Below are 15,107 nucleotides of genomic sequence, written 5' to 3'. Positions count from 1 at the left end.
CATTATACAGTCAGCAGTACAATGGCCTGCAGCTTCCCTGGCTTCCCACAGTGCAGCTGAACCTCAAGCTATAGGGAAGAAGGCATTGATTGTGAGGGAAGTTCTCAAACTGGGCATTCTTAGCCTGAGAAATGGGGGTAGCCAGGGAGGTTTCAATATGATTTTATTTTTATTTAAAACATTTATATTTTAACAAATCTAAGACATAATAAGAAATAAAAAAACGAGTCTTCAGTAATGACCTAAATTAAAAATACCATGAAGACAAAGCTGAAAGAAAAGAGGTAGAAAACTCTTGCAAAAGAACACTTTTGGGAAATGAAAGTAGATTTTTGAGATCACTTTTGGCACAGCATTAACTGAAACTATTCTAAAGGTTTTTCCCCCCAAATTTACACAGCTGTTGGTCAAAAAAAAATCCAGAGACCTGGAACAAAACGTTTCAAAGTCTTTTAATGTCTTCTGAAATATGTAAGTTTAATAATACCGTAATTGGACACTTATTAATAGTAACAGAGTTAACCCAGGATAAGAAGGGTGGCCAATAAATTTTACAAACAACAAATAGTTGATAACTGCTGTCCTCACTTGGTTTAAATTTTAGAGCAGTGTAAAATTTGACATGAGAAGATCTTCTACTGTAGATTCTTTCTTTATATAAGGAATGATGCCAATCAAGCAGACATCAGGTTTGCCACAAAAAGGCTTTATTGTGCAAATTTATGCAAAATACTTCAGATGCACTAATGTTGAATACTGAGGTTTCTAATTTGTGTAACCTTTAAAACTTTACCTATTTATCTCTAAGGATTTCCTGTTTTTCAATCTTATTTTAACTGAATTCCTTTTACTTTTAGTTTTTAACCTTGGAACTTTCTCTGCATAACAAGTTCATGTATTTCTTCACTTCATCTCTCTTGTTCCTCACTCTTTGATTGTTTTTTATCTCTATTACCATTTTCTTAACTCTTTCACAAATATCTTGGATTTTTATTACTTTTATTATCTTGAATAACTTTCTCTTCCCAAGGTCACTTGCTCTACTTCTTCCTTCAAGCTTCTGGCTTTGGGTTGAGCTCTTACAATAGAATACAGAAGTCATTCCTCCTGTTCCCCAGCCTTCGTCATTCTCTTAAAGGCATCTGTGGGAATTTTCACCCTTGCTATAGTTCTAGCCCATTGTAGATTCCACACAGCTGTTTTATGACCTCCTTTTTTTGTTTGCCCCATTGTCCCCATCCTTAATGGACTATAAATGACAAAGCTCTCCTTTGAATATCTATTCTTCAAGTCATCTTTTGCCTGGGACTCCTGACACTTTTGATCTGCTGGGTTGCTGATTACAACTTCTCTGCTCCTCTTCTCATCTGCAGATAAACACACCTCCAACAGCACCGTCCTACAGCTCAGAAGTTCATCTTCATTCATCTGAAATGTCTTCTGATTCTTGAAGTGATTATTTTCTACTGGCTTTGTGACTTCTGACCTCTTTTTCCTTTTTCCCAGCAGTGATCTCCAACTACCTTTGTGGTGCTCTATCAGCTACCCCTTCTCTAACCCAACAGTCCCTCTCCTCTATTAGATCTCAGCTATCCCTATTTAATACTCTTCTTTAATACTTCTCAGCTTTGCTGAGATACTTCTCAGTGTGCCAGATACGCAGTCCTGGGAGACATTCACAAGGGACTAACTACTTTAATGATGGACCAGCAGGGATTGCTTTTTGATAACCCTCAAATCAGCCATGCTGTCTCAGAATATGCTTTAAAAAACACCTACATTTGGGGTTTGCTCTCCATATAAATCTTACACAAATTTCACACTCTGACCATAGTACAAAATGACATCCACATGAAAAATGACAGGCTTTCTTACATAATTTTTGCCTATTTGCAGATTTCAGAAAAAGATTCATGGGCAATGTGCAGTTCACAGCAAAAGGCAAAGCAATGTAAATAATGAAAGATAAAAATATTGAGACACGTGTTCATATGTATTGTCTATGTCTGTCTGTCTGTCTATCTATCTATCTATCTATCTATCTATCTATCTATCTATCTATCTATCTATCTATCATCTATCAGATATGTGCTGCCCATTTTGTCAAGAAGCAACTTGTTTGTGATTGGTTTCTTTGTAAAGGATTATGTGAGGCTTTAAGCTTACACTGATATGTGGAATATACAGCCCCTAAAAAGCAAAGAAATGATCACAAAAAAGTGGATAGCTAAATGTAAATGTGTTCTTATTGAGGATATCACATGCAGTAGCTACCAAATGACATTTCATGGCATTTCCAGTACAGAATATGTGATATTCCAGGAAACATATAGCAATAACTTTGATAGATGAGCAACAACTACAGCATCCTAATAATCGCCACTAGGAAAATGTTATATTCCTGAGATATAACCAGTTGTTCAAGGTCCCGTGTCCCCCCCAGCAGTCCCCCTCAAAAGAGATCTGAGGAAAAGAGAATCAGCCTTAGTGGGAAAACAAATATAATAAAGAACATATTAAAAAACAGCATTGTGCAGCTATTTCATCTTTTAATATTTAATGATTTTTTTGCTGGAAGGAAAAATAAAATGTGTACAAAGATAGAAGGTGTCATTTGGAACCACCAGTCGTGTAAATGTTTTGTAATTTGGAGTGGATAATTGCACAATACATTAATCATTTGAATAATCTTGTTCCATTTGCTTGAATCAGAATCCAAACTTGAAATAAATTCAGTTTGAACCTTTTGGATAGCGATAATTTCGCAGAATATATTTTTAATATATTCTTCATTGCTTCCTTATCATGATGCTTCTAATTGATGTGCATCAATTAATTTCTTTAAAGCATTGGAGTGCTAGCAAATTCAAACTACAGCAACTATCCACAGTGATTTGGTCTTCAGAGAGAAAGAAGAAAAAGGAAATCACACATGTTGAGTGGCAACACCTGGTAATCTTATCTGTCAACAAATGTTTAGCCAAACAATAATGGATGAGATTGGACCAAGAATGAAGCATAATGTCAGTTGAAACCAAAATCAAACTATAAAGTTATTACATAGATAAGGAACAGGTTGGAAATTAAAACTACTTGCTGCATTAATTTTTAAAATGACCAAGGCATGAATGTAATGGATTGCAACAATTGATATTATTAAAGTTATAAATATTATCCAATAAATCCCTAAACCAGGAACTCATTGTGTACAAAGTACACCTGGGTGAACAGCTAGTGCAGTTCCGGCAAAAAATAAAATAGCAAATATTGTGCTTTGAATGAAACATTTCATGCTTCCTGTCACGAGGGCACTTGTATCTGTTGCAGCTTGTTGACAGGGTAACCTGATGGTCTTTCAAATGTTACTAAGCTCAACGTCCAGCAGTCAAGCTAGTTTTGTCAAGGGATCCTGGGAGCTGCAGTTCAACAATATCTGGCAGACCTCCATGTTCCACTTCTAGAAAGACAGAACCCTACAAGAATAGAATTATTTAAATGCCACTTAATAAATTCCAGTGGAAGCCACTTACAACAGAAATAGACTATGTTCTTTCACACACAATCACTCAGCAGTTTTACTAAAAGGAAGTTACAATGTCAAAATAAATGTGCTTGTACAGTATTTTATGTGCTGAAATATGTTCTGTTATTTTCATCAGTATAAACTGTATGCTCTTCATTTGTTTCAGTTTAGAAACTACACTCTAATCCAATCCTGTACAATTTAGTGCTGTATAAGTGCACTGGACTCTCATGAGAATGGTCAAATGATCTGGAGATGGCTACAACAGATCTGGAAGGCACCAAATTGAGGAAAATGAATTCTTGCTAAAGAAAAAAAAAGTATTTTTCTCATTATGCCTTCATGTTTTAATTCTAGGCATCTTTTCCTGAGAACTGAAATATAAATATTAATGGTTGAATTGCTATGCCATCAAGCTAGGGTCTGGAGAGAGATGTTCAAAGCCTCACTTAGAAAAAGGAACAAGCGGAAGAAGCCAATATGCCAAGCTTGCATATTTTAAAGCAGGAATATGAAACGTTGGACTAATAGTTACATTTAGCAACTGACTATCATAGCAAGAGCCACATTCCAAAATATAAGCATGGATAGGATAATGAAATAGGCAGGGCAAGATAAAAACTAAATTTAATTAAAATTTAATTATTCAACTATTAATATGAATACTCCCCACATATTTAAGAATGTTCCCCTTCTGCCATAGCAAAAATTACAATTTGGTATCTTTTGCAGGACTTGTAGAGATTCCATGCAAGATTGCTGTACCTTTGTTTAAAAAAAAATGGAACAAAATACATTTGTTAGCTGGAGAAGGAGTCCCATTAGGCAACTGAGTTTATAAACTCCCAAGTTATTACTGGGGTAGAAGTTAAACTCTGTGCATCGCTTGCTTCAGTCATCATTACTAATTCTGCTGAAATCTACAGAAAATACCAAATACCAAATCTATAAATCAATACCAAATGGTGTTTGAGATATTATTGCGCTACCCGTGCTTCGCTACGAAACTATGTGGTCAGGCTTAGTTTTTGGGGAGGGAAATAAGGAGAAAAAATTCTGCCTCTGCCTACCAGCATCCATCAGTATTCATCTGGCTAGGGTCCTGTCAGTGTGAGAGAGAGCTGAGGGTTGTTTGGAAACTGAAACAGTATTTGCCTACCAGCATCCATCAGTATTCATCTGGCTAGGGTCCTGTCAGTGTGAGAGAGAGCTGAGGGTTGTTTGGAAACTGAAACAGTATTTGCTGTGTGAGCAAAAAGGAGACAGCAAGGAGCCTGGGCTCAACTGTTCTGTATTAAAGCTGCTTGGTGCTGTGAAACTAAAACTGAAAATCCTCTGCTTGTGTTTTGCATTTGGAGCAGATTTATTTTCAGGTGGGGAGTGGGGAGTAGAACTCCTTAGCATCAGAGCGTGTGAATAATAATATATGAAATACTAATGCTCTGATGGTCATTTCGAAAAATCCTTTTTTAGTGAGCACCTAGAAGCCAAGAGGAACATATGTGCCAAATTTCAAGTTTGTATGTTTTATGGTTCTGGAGATTTTGTGAGTGGTATTTTGATTTTATATATATATATATATATAGATTTAATATTGCTTCTGTCCCATTCTCCCCTTCCTGCTCTCTTTTCATGAAACATATAAAAACAAATCTAAAATGGTTGAAGAACAAAAAAAACCTATAATCTGTTACTGTATCAGGAATCTTATGAGCCATTGCTCCTAGGCAATGAAAGCCTTACTAATCCTGAAGGGATGAAATACACCAAGTAGTAGAAAAATGTAACTTTCTGCAGGGCAATCATTCACTGTTTTAGTGGCAGAGTGGTTGAGAGCCAGAGTGCATTTTCTCACATTTCAAGCTAATTCGAAAACTGTCTGTCTTGACATTTTAGAGAAGCTGTCATTTTTATAGCACAGTTGAGCTAAATAAGTATTTAACTGGTCCATGAGGACTCTCTAGAAACCATTATGTATGAATCTAAGACTCATTTTTGACCCTTCCAGGGAGCTTCTGAGGCTGCTGTCACGATTCAAAAACTGGGTGGTGAACAAACCCAGTCACAGCAGATTCCTGTGATGTGGCCCCTTCCACACATGCGCAGTCAACCGTGCTTCCAGTCACAACTACATCGAGTTGTGACTGTGGTCCTGGAACAGATTACGGTGGTGACCCAAGGTTCCACTGTACTTCACTGGACTGGAGACTAAGACATATGAAGAACGGTTACAGGAACTGGGCTTGGCTAGTCTAGTGAAGAGAAGGACCAGGGGAGACATGATAGCAGTCTTCCAATATTTGAGGGGCTGCCACAGAGAGGAGGAAGGGGTAAAGCTATTTCCAAAGCACCTGAAGGCCGGACAAGGAACAATGGATGGAAACTGAACAAGGAGAGATTTAACCTGGAAATAAGGAGAAACTTTCTGACAGTGAGAACAATCAGCCAATGGAACAGCTTGCCCTCGGAAGTTGTGGGAGCGTCATCACTTGAGACTTTCAAGAAGAGATCGGACTGCCATTTGTCAGAAATGGTGTAGGGTCTCCTGCTTGGGTGGGAGGTTGGACTAGATGACCTACAAGGTCCCTTCCAACTCTGATTATCTGTTATCTGTTTATAATTCCCATCTCAATGTCATTATTCTAAGCCAAGAGTAAGCAAACTACAGTTTGACTGAGTTCAGCAATAAATGCTGGCTAACAGCAAAGGATTGTCGGGTTTTACTTCAAAAACTTATGTTACATATCTTTACCTCTGTATCAGTGTTTGTCAATCTTGGTACTTTTAAGATGTATGGACTTCAATTCCCAACATTCTCCAGCCAGCAGGACTGTTTTTTTGCTTATTTCCAAAATAAATATTCATTCATTCTAAAGAAACTAGAAGTTGAGAAACTCTCCTCATAGAATATATTCTCCTCCTCCTCCTCCTCCTCCTCCTCCTCCTCCTACACACACACACACACACACACCACACACACACTACTTATTAGTATCCTATGATTATCACTAGGTGTTGTATCTTATGATTCTTGATGAATGTATTTTTTTCCTTTATGTACACTGAGAGCATATGCACCAAAGCAAATTCCTTGTATATCCATTCACACTCAGCAAATAAAGAATTCTATCTATTCTATCCATATACAAATACACATAATAAATAGATAAACCTTTACCAAAGAATATGCAGAAAGATATATCAGTAAAAGAGCTTTTTCCTATTCTGATGCCTTCCAGATAAGAGTTATACTTCTAAGAATTCCCATTTTGGAGAACAAATAGTGGCTGAGAATCGTAGGAGTCAGTGTCCCATGATATTTTATAGGATCTTAGAAAAGATGAGGCTGAAAGAATAGTAATGGATGATAAACAACCTCAGTAATTAATTTACTTATACAAGTAACATATAAAGAACACAGAGGAATTATATTATTTTTATTCCAATTCCAGTAGTTGCCAAAATTGGCCAGCCTTATCCAAGTATCTAATCATGCATTATTATTGTCACTACTGTATATTATATAAAACATACTATTCATTTTGGGGTAAACAATGCACAAAAAATGAAGAATGGGAATAAGAACTAGTAAAGCTTGAGAAAAAGAAAGCAAATAAACCTAGTTTATATCAATACTGTTATATCCATCTCCATGCCTTTCTGTTCTTTTTGTGTACTACATAATATTATTTATCCCAAAGGTTACAATGTGTTGGTAAAGTATATAAGTTACTCAAGAAAATATATTGTAACTCTTTGAATTGTATCTTTGACTTATCTGGAGGGCATTAACCTGGAAAAACCATTTTATCCGATGCATCCCCTGGAATATTATTTTAAAATACTCTTTGGAGAAGGTTTATCCATTTTCTTATTTTTAATTGCACTTGCATCCAATTGAAATCATACACATTTTAACACACGTGCAGATATGCACTTCTAAATCATTTTTTTCTATCCTTTCTAAACTCCTCTAGTCTAGAACAGTTGTGACTATATTTATTAGGTTATTTCAGTGCCACATATTAGTTCTAGTGAAGTTGATCTGATATCTACACTCTTTTTCAATTAGTTCCATTTCTTCAAATAAACTAATGGAGCTGCATAGAACTTAAATTTTTTTTTAACCATAACTAAGAATTTATTCCCAAACTTGTGAATTAATCTGAGAACCCAGTTTGTTGAATGGTTGTCATTGTCCTTTGAACAAATAGATGTCAGAGTGCATGCTAGCAATAAAGATCTTTACATTCACATTTATCCCCAAAGTCATGTTAGAGCAATGAATCATTCAGGGTATCCTTGCTGTTGACTTTTTCTGTTCATTTTATAAGAGACATTGGAGAGAGATGAAAAGTCTTTCTATGCACATCTGCCAACTGCTGTGTTCCTCAGCCCAAAGGGGGATTTGGGCATGTAACATTCCTCAAAAATGTCCAGTCTTACAGGAAGATTATTTTTTTAGATTTTTAATCCCATCTTTACATTTTTATAAATAATTCAAGGTGGCAAATATATCGAATACTTCCTCCTTCTGTTTTCTCTACAACAAATTATCATGTGAGGTGAGTTGGGCTGAAAGAGACTGACTGGCCCAAAGTCACTCATTTGCTTTGATCCCTAAGGTGGGATTTACCTCAGAGTTTCCTGGTTTCTGGTCCAGTGCCCTACCCATTAGATCAAACTGGCTTTGTGCCAATTGAAATTGGCACAAAGCCTGTGCAAAGTAATGCCACAATTCTTGTTTACAGATAAAGCAAAGGAAGGGCAGATGCAATAAAAAACACTTATCAGGTTCAACTAGGAAAGAAAGAAATTGACACCAGGATTGAAAGGTTAACTTTCATTTGCTGCTTTCATATTCTCTCTCTCTCTCTCTTTTTCTCTCTCTCTCTCTCCATATGCATGTATGTATCTCTTTAAAACCTTTGAACACTGCTTCCTTTGCTTTTCTTCAGCTATTGTCGCACTATATTTTAGCAACCTATGTAAGCCTGCCTGCTTTCCAGAAATTGTTTTCTTCTTGTTTTTGTATGAATCATTTATACAGAATGGATTTGTGTGGGATTAAGAAAATATTTGTGATTACTCTTTCTTATTTCATAGTTCATCAGCTGAGGGGAGAAAGCAGTAAGGTATAACACTAAAGAAAGGCTGTGTCTTTGACAGCGGTAATATATCTTACTTTACAGTCAAAATGCTTTATAATGCTCTGGTTCCACTAATGACATTCAGAAGTGTAGAGGGTTTTCCTTATACTTTTCTGAAATATGTTTTCTAATTCCTTAAAAATCAATTTCCTCTGCAAAACAGGCCTCTGTTTTTCTTTCTTATTCTTACTGAGCTTTGAATTTCTTTCAGTGGATTTTTAAAGGCTTATTTGTTGCTATGAGAGGGCAGAGGCTATTGTTATTTTCTGTCACGTATCTCTCTGTCCCCTTACAGCATCCCTGAGGATCCCCTTATGATGTCTCCTCTTGAGACTTAATTAAGGGCCAAGAGCCAGGGAGGCTGCAATTTGTTGAATACACGATTAGGTAGTCAAAGAAAAGACCGTTACTTCATACCCCCCAGCCATCTCATCACAAAGATAAGCATAAGAACCCGTTACCCACCAAAGGGTTCTTCTCAGAAAAGCTCCATTTTTCACCAAATGAGAATGGCTGAAAACTCAGTCAAAGAGAAATTGGGTGCAGCATTTGCTTTTCATGATAGCTATGGGGCTCATTAAGACATACCCTCTCTTTGGGGATTCCTCCATTTCATATATGAAAGGTAAAAACAGCCCTTGGTAGACTCTGATTCTTGATATATATCATGCAAAAGTTCATTTATTTCAGTGATACAACTTAAAAGGTGAAACTGATATATGAGATAGACTCATTACATGCAAAGCAAGATAGTTCAAGCCATGATGTGTCATAATTGAGATGATTATTGATTACAGCTCATGAAAACCTCAAATCCACAATCTCAGAAAATTAGAATATTATATGCAATCAATAAAACAAGGATTGTACATAGAACAATATCGGACCTCTGAAAAGTATAAGCATGCATATGTACTCAGTACTTGGTTTGGGCCCCTTTTGCAGCAATTACTGCCTCAATGCGGTGTGGCATGGAAGCTATCAGCCTGTGGCACTGCTGAGGTGTTATGGAAGACCAGGATGCTTCAATAGCGGCCTTCAGCTCTTCTGCATTGTTCGGTCTCATGTCTCTCATCTTTCTCTTGGCAATGCCCCATAGATTCTCTATGGGGTTCAGGTCAGGTGAGTTTGCTGGTGAATCAAGCACAGTAATCGCACCGTCATTGAACCAGGTTTTGGTGCTTTTGCCAATGTGGGCAGGTGCCAAGTCCTGCTGGAAAATGAAGTCAGCATCCCCATAAAGCTTGTCTGCGGAAGGAAGCATGAAGTGCTCCAAAATCTCCTGGTAGATGGCTGTGGTGACCCTGGACTTAATGAAGCACAGTGGACCAACTCCAGCAGATGACATGGCTCCCCAAATCAACACAGACTGTGGAAACTTCACACTGGATTTCAAGCATCTTGCCTTGTGTGCCTCTCCATTCTTCCTCCAGATTCGGGTCCTTGGTTTCCAAATGAGATGCAAAAGTTGCTCTCATCAGAAAAGAGGACTTTGGACCACTGAGCAAAAGACCAGTTCTGTTTTTCTTTAGCCCAGGTAAGACGCTTCTGACATTGTTTGTTGTTCAGGAGCAGCTTGACAAGAGGAATGCCACATTTGAAGCCCATGTCCAGGATCCGTCTGTGTGTGGTGGCTCTTGATGCACTGACTCCAGCCTCAGTCTACTCCTTGTGAAAGTCCCCAACACTTTTGAATGGCCTTTTCCTGACAATCCTCTCCAGGCTGTGGTCATCCCTGCTGCTTGTGCACCTTTTTCTTCCACACTTTTCCCTTCCACATAACTTTCTGTTAATATGCTTTGATACAGCACTTTGGGAACATCCAACTTCTTTTGCAATTACCTTTTGAGGATTTCCCTCCTTATGGAGGGTGTCAGTGATGGTTTTCTGTACAACTGTTGGGTCAGCAGTCTTTCCCATGATTGTGCTTCCTACTGAACCAGACTGAGAGACCATTTAAAAGGATCAGGAACCCTTTGCAGGTGTTATGGCTTAATTAGCTGATTAGAGTGGGACACTGTGAGCCTAGACTATTGAACCTTTTCACAATATTCTATATTTTCTGAGATTGTGGATTTGGGGTTTTCATGAGCTGTAAGCCATAATCATCACAATTACGACACATCACGGCTTGAACTATCTTGCTTTGCATGTAATGAATCTATCTCATATATTAGGTTCACCTTTTAAGTTGCATTACTGAAATAAATGAACTTTTGCACGATATTTTAATTTTTCGAGTTTCACCTGTAGTATTTGCATGGGCACATGCATGCAATTGACTCAGAAACAGTACAGAAGGATTTGCCTTTTCTTCCTTGCAGGATATTTTTCCTTGATTGCCTCTTATTTCCAACGTAGTTTTGAGAGATCTGTAGCTGGTTCTCATAATGCCTCTGTCCTTGAACGGGAGGTGCCAGAATAGTCAGGTTCTTACACCGAATTGAAGCTCAGGGATTGAACTGAAAAATTACCTTTCTTTGGTCATTCTTATATGTTGTTGAATAAAAACCAAAGCTAAACCAGGATCCTTTTTTCATTTTTCTTCATTTTCATCAGGTTCTGAAAAGCTAGACTGCCTAATATATTTGGTATGCCTCAACAACTTTTGCAAAAATGTTTCAGGAGACTTCATTTTTGAGTGTTTTGATTTGTGCATCTGAAGCTACATTAGTTGCTGCAGAGGGGATATCTTTGTCCAGTTGAAAATATCAAGTTAAAAAAATGAGTCTATAATGTTCACAAAAAAGAGAGGGATTTTTTGTCATATTCACATCACGATCCAAGAGATATTTACACAAAATAGGTCCATAAATGTCTGGCCAAGTATGGCCACAAATGATTGAAGTCTTTGTTAATTAGCTTTATTTTAGCTGGTATTATTGTATTGTAGACTGATAATTTCACTTTTATTAGTTTTAATTATTTCCACTTGAATGAAAATGGCTAAGAGAGATGATGCAAGCTGCAATATTTGAATAGCTACATTATAAAATAGACCAATTGTAATGCAAGAGCATTTTAGCCTCTAGAATAGGGGTGTCGAACTCAAGGCCCAGGGGCCATATCCAGCCCATGGGATGCTTAAATCTGGCCTGTAGCACCACCCTAGAAACAGCAAAGCTGCCTCTGCCAGCAAAATCAGAGCTTGGGAGGGGTGTGCGTCGTCCTCCCAGGCTCTGTTTTCAGCTGTGATTGCCTTCTGCCACCCTCTGCCAGTGAAAATGGAGCTCAGGGGGCCACGCACACCCCCTGAGTCTGTTTTGACTGGTAGAGGGCAGCAGAAGGCTGTCGCAGCTGAAAACGGAGCTTTGGAGCCCTTTTTCGCTGGCAGCACTCATGGGCCACCACAGATGTTCCCAACATGAATGACATCAAGCTGACTATGCCCAACCTGACCATGCCCACCCCAGCCTCCAAAGTCAAACAAAATCTTGATGTGGTCCTCAATGAAATCAAGTTTGACACCTCTACGATAGAGCAGTGATGGTGAACCTATGGCACGTGTGCCAAAAGTGGCACGCAGAGCCATCTCTTCAGGCACGTGGAGCCATTGCCCATTGCTCTTCCGGGTTCTGGCATGCCGGCCAGCTGGACTTCATGTGCACATGTGCACCAAAAACCAGAAGAGCAGCATGTGCCAGAAAGATGGTCTTGTTTCCAGTGCATGCATGTGTGTCAGCTACTTGGTCTTCTGGTTTCTGGTGCACATGCGGATGCAAAGACCAGCAACGGGAAGAGTATCAGGCACGCATGCCAAAAGACACAGAGAGGGGCAGAGCAGTGGGCCAGGATGGACAGGGCGGGCCTTCCCTCCCTTCTCTGCCCTAGTGGGCTTCTTACGTGGCTCCAGCCCATGATGCATCTGTGCTCCGGAGTGCCTTGGGTGCCCCAAAAGAGCCAGCCGGCCCCTGCGCAGCCCCCCTTCCACCACTTTTGCCAAGGAGGTGCGACCGCTTCCTGGCCGCTGCACTGTCTCCAGCATTCCTCCCACGTGGATCAGCTCCTGTGCCTCCCCAGAAGAGCAGCAGCAGCACCGATAGGGAGAAGGGCAGGAGTGACTGGCCAGCCACTGCAGCCATTCCCACACTTGTGAGCCAGGCCCTCAGCGGCATCTCCATGCAGGCAGCTCGCAGCTCTTTCCCCAGCATCCCACTGAGAAGCAGCAGCACAACAGCTGCTGCTCCGGGAGGCGAGGGGGCAGTGGAGGCATGGACGGGCAGGCTGGGGCTTTCCTCCCCCACAAGCGGGCTTCTTGTGTAGCCCCAACCCTCCAGCCCATGGCACAACCGTGGTCCAGAGCCCCTGGCCAGCTCAGGTGCACAGGGCAGCATTTAGGTGGTTGGGTGGATGACTGTCCCATGCCTGAGCTGGCCAGTGCACCAGAACCCAGAAGAGCAAGGGGAGCAGAGCTGCCGGCCAGAACATCTGGGGCCATACAAGAAGGGAGGGAAGCCCTAGCACTCCTGTCCTCACCTCTGTTGCGCTGCCACTTCTGAGCAGGATGCTGGAAGAGGAGCTGCAGGCGGGGAGGCGAACTGCCCGCATGGCTTGCCGGTGTAGGAGCAACTGTGGTGTCTGGCTGGTTGCTCCTGCCCTTCCCCATGCAGCTGCCACTGCTGCTGCTGCTCTTCTGGGGAGGCGGGGCTTAGCAGGGGCTGAGCCGGGTGAGAGGAACACTGGGGACTGCATGCCAGCCAGGAAGAGGTAAGAGATGCACCAGCCGGGAAGCTGTTGCGCTCCCTTGAAAGAAGTGGCAGGAGAGGGAGGTAGCTGCACTGTCTTGTTCTGAGGCCAGGAAGGGACTACAGCTTTCCAGCAGAGGGAGGCCACAGTGTGTATGTACCACCACCTCGATGGGGACTGGGGGGGAGGGAGGCGCAAGGACCCCCAAAAGGCAAGGCAGAGTCAGTGCATGCACACAGGACAACTGGACTTTGTGCACACATGCATGCCAGAAACCAGCAAACCAGGTGGCCAGTGCGCATGCATGCACCAAAAACCAGAAGATCTAGTTTTTGGCATGCGCATGCGCACACCCATTATGGCACTCAGTACCAAAAAGATTTGCACGCGCCCCTGTTTCAGCACTCAGTGCTGAAAAGTTTTGCCAACACTGCTCTAGAGTATGTGAGAGTAGATCTCCTTTCCCACTCTTCATTCATTGCATTTCAATAGTAGATGCATATGGAACCTCTATTTGTTCGTTGTTTACAAATGTTTCTATCGTACTTCATTCATATGACTCTGAGTATTTTACAGCACATCATACAATACATGTTAGATGGGATAACTCTTTTCAAGTTGTTTGCTGCCTCTCTTTCTCTCACTTTCCCATTCTAACATTCCTTAGTCTTGTTCGTCCTTTCCAAAGAGAACAGACCAATAGTATTTGCCAAGGATATGAACTAAGAATTTTGAGACATAAAGTCTCATACGTTTCTCTTTCTTCCTTAGTTTGGGTTTGAATAGAAGTGGAGACCCTTTGAGAGCTGTATGCAATCAAATTTCATTTTAATGTATGCCAGTTAGCATACATTCAAAACGACAAAGTTACTCTATTCTATTTTGGTTTGGTCTATTCTATTTTCCACATCAATCAATATTTCTTAACCTCAGCAATGTTAAGATCTGTGGACTTTTTAGCTATGTTGATTTTATAGTATAGTGATAAAACTGCTGGACTCTGCCACTTAAAATCTTCCATTTGCTACAATAAAATATTTTCAAATGATATTATGAAGTTTGCCTCTGAATATTTGCATGTATGACCTAGGAACATTTTTATCCACCACCCCTTTTAAATGAGTACAGGATATTAACTTGAATTATGAACTAAGAAAGTTGGCAGAAGTAATGTTATTACTATAATATGCTTAGAAAAAATATGACCATAGCAAGTGACATTTTAATAAAACTAGGAATTAAAAAGTTGTAATGGCAGCTTCATTCTATCATGAAATCGAAATTGTTTTTTCATATGGAAATATAGTCAATGACTTGCATTGCTTATCTAGGAGCAGCAGTTAGAATGTCTGGAAAATATTTTTAGGAAGTGCTAGAAAATGTCATTCTCTAATATCAAATCAAAACGGTGTTCAAGGTCATAGACCCAAAAACCATATCAAAATAAAAGCAAAATAGAATATGGTAAAATGAGATAAGAAAGTAAGCAGGAAGGATAAACAAAGATGCAGGAAAATCAGATAAAAATGATGGAACACCCAGCTCTATAAACTATAATTCCAAATCAATCCAAAATTTATTTGCCATTAATTAGCAACAGTTTGTGTATTTTAGGATGTTTCTCTACTAGAAAGAAGATTGACACCGAATTCATCTAGTTCTCTAGGAAATGGCCTAATGAGAGTACTTAACAGGTTACTATGTGCATCTCTATAGAAGTTACAAGAGCAACGTATGGACCAGCGATT

Source organism: Notechis scutatus, chromosome 6 (assembly GCF_049901735.1).
Source record: "Notechis scutatus isolate UNSWTSFEM ecotype Mainland chromosome 6, rNotScu1.2, whole genome shotgun sequence".
NCBI lineage: Eukaryota > Metazoa > Chordata > Lepidosauria > Squamata > Elapidae > Notechis > Notechis scutatus.
Note: the sequence above shows the minus strand (reverse complement) of the source record.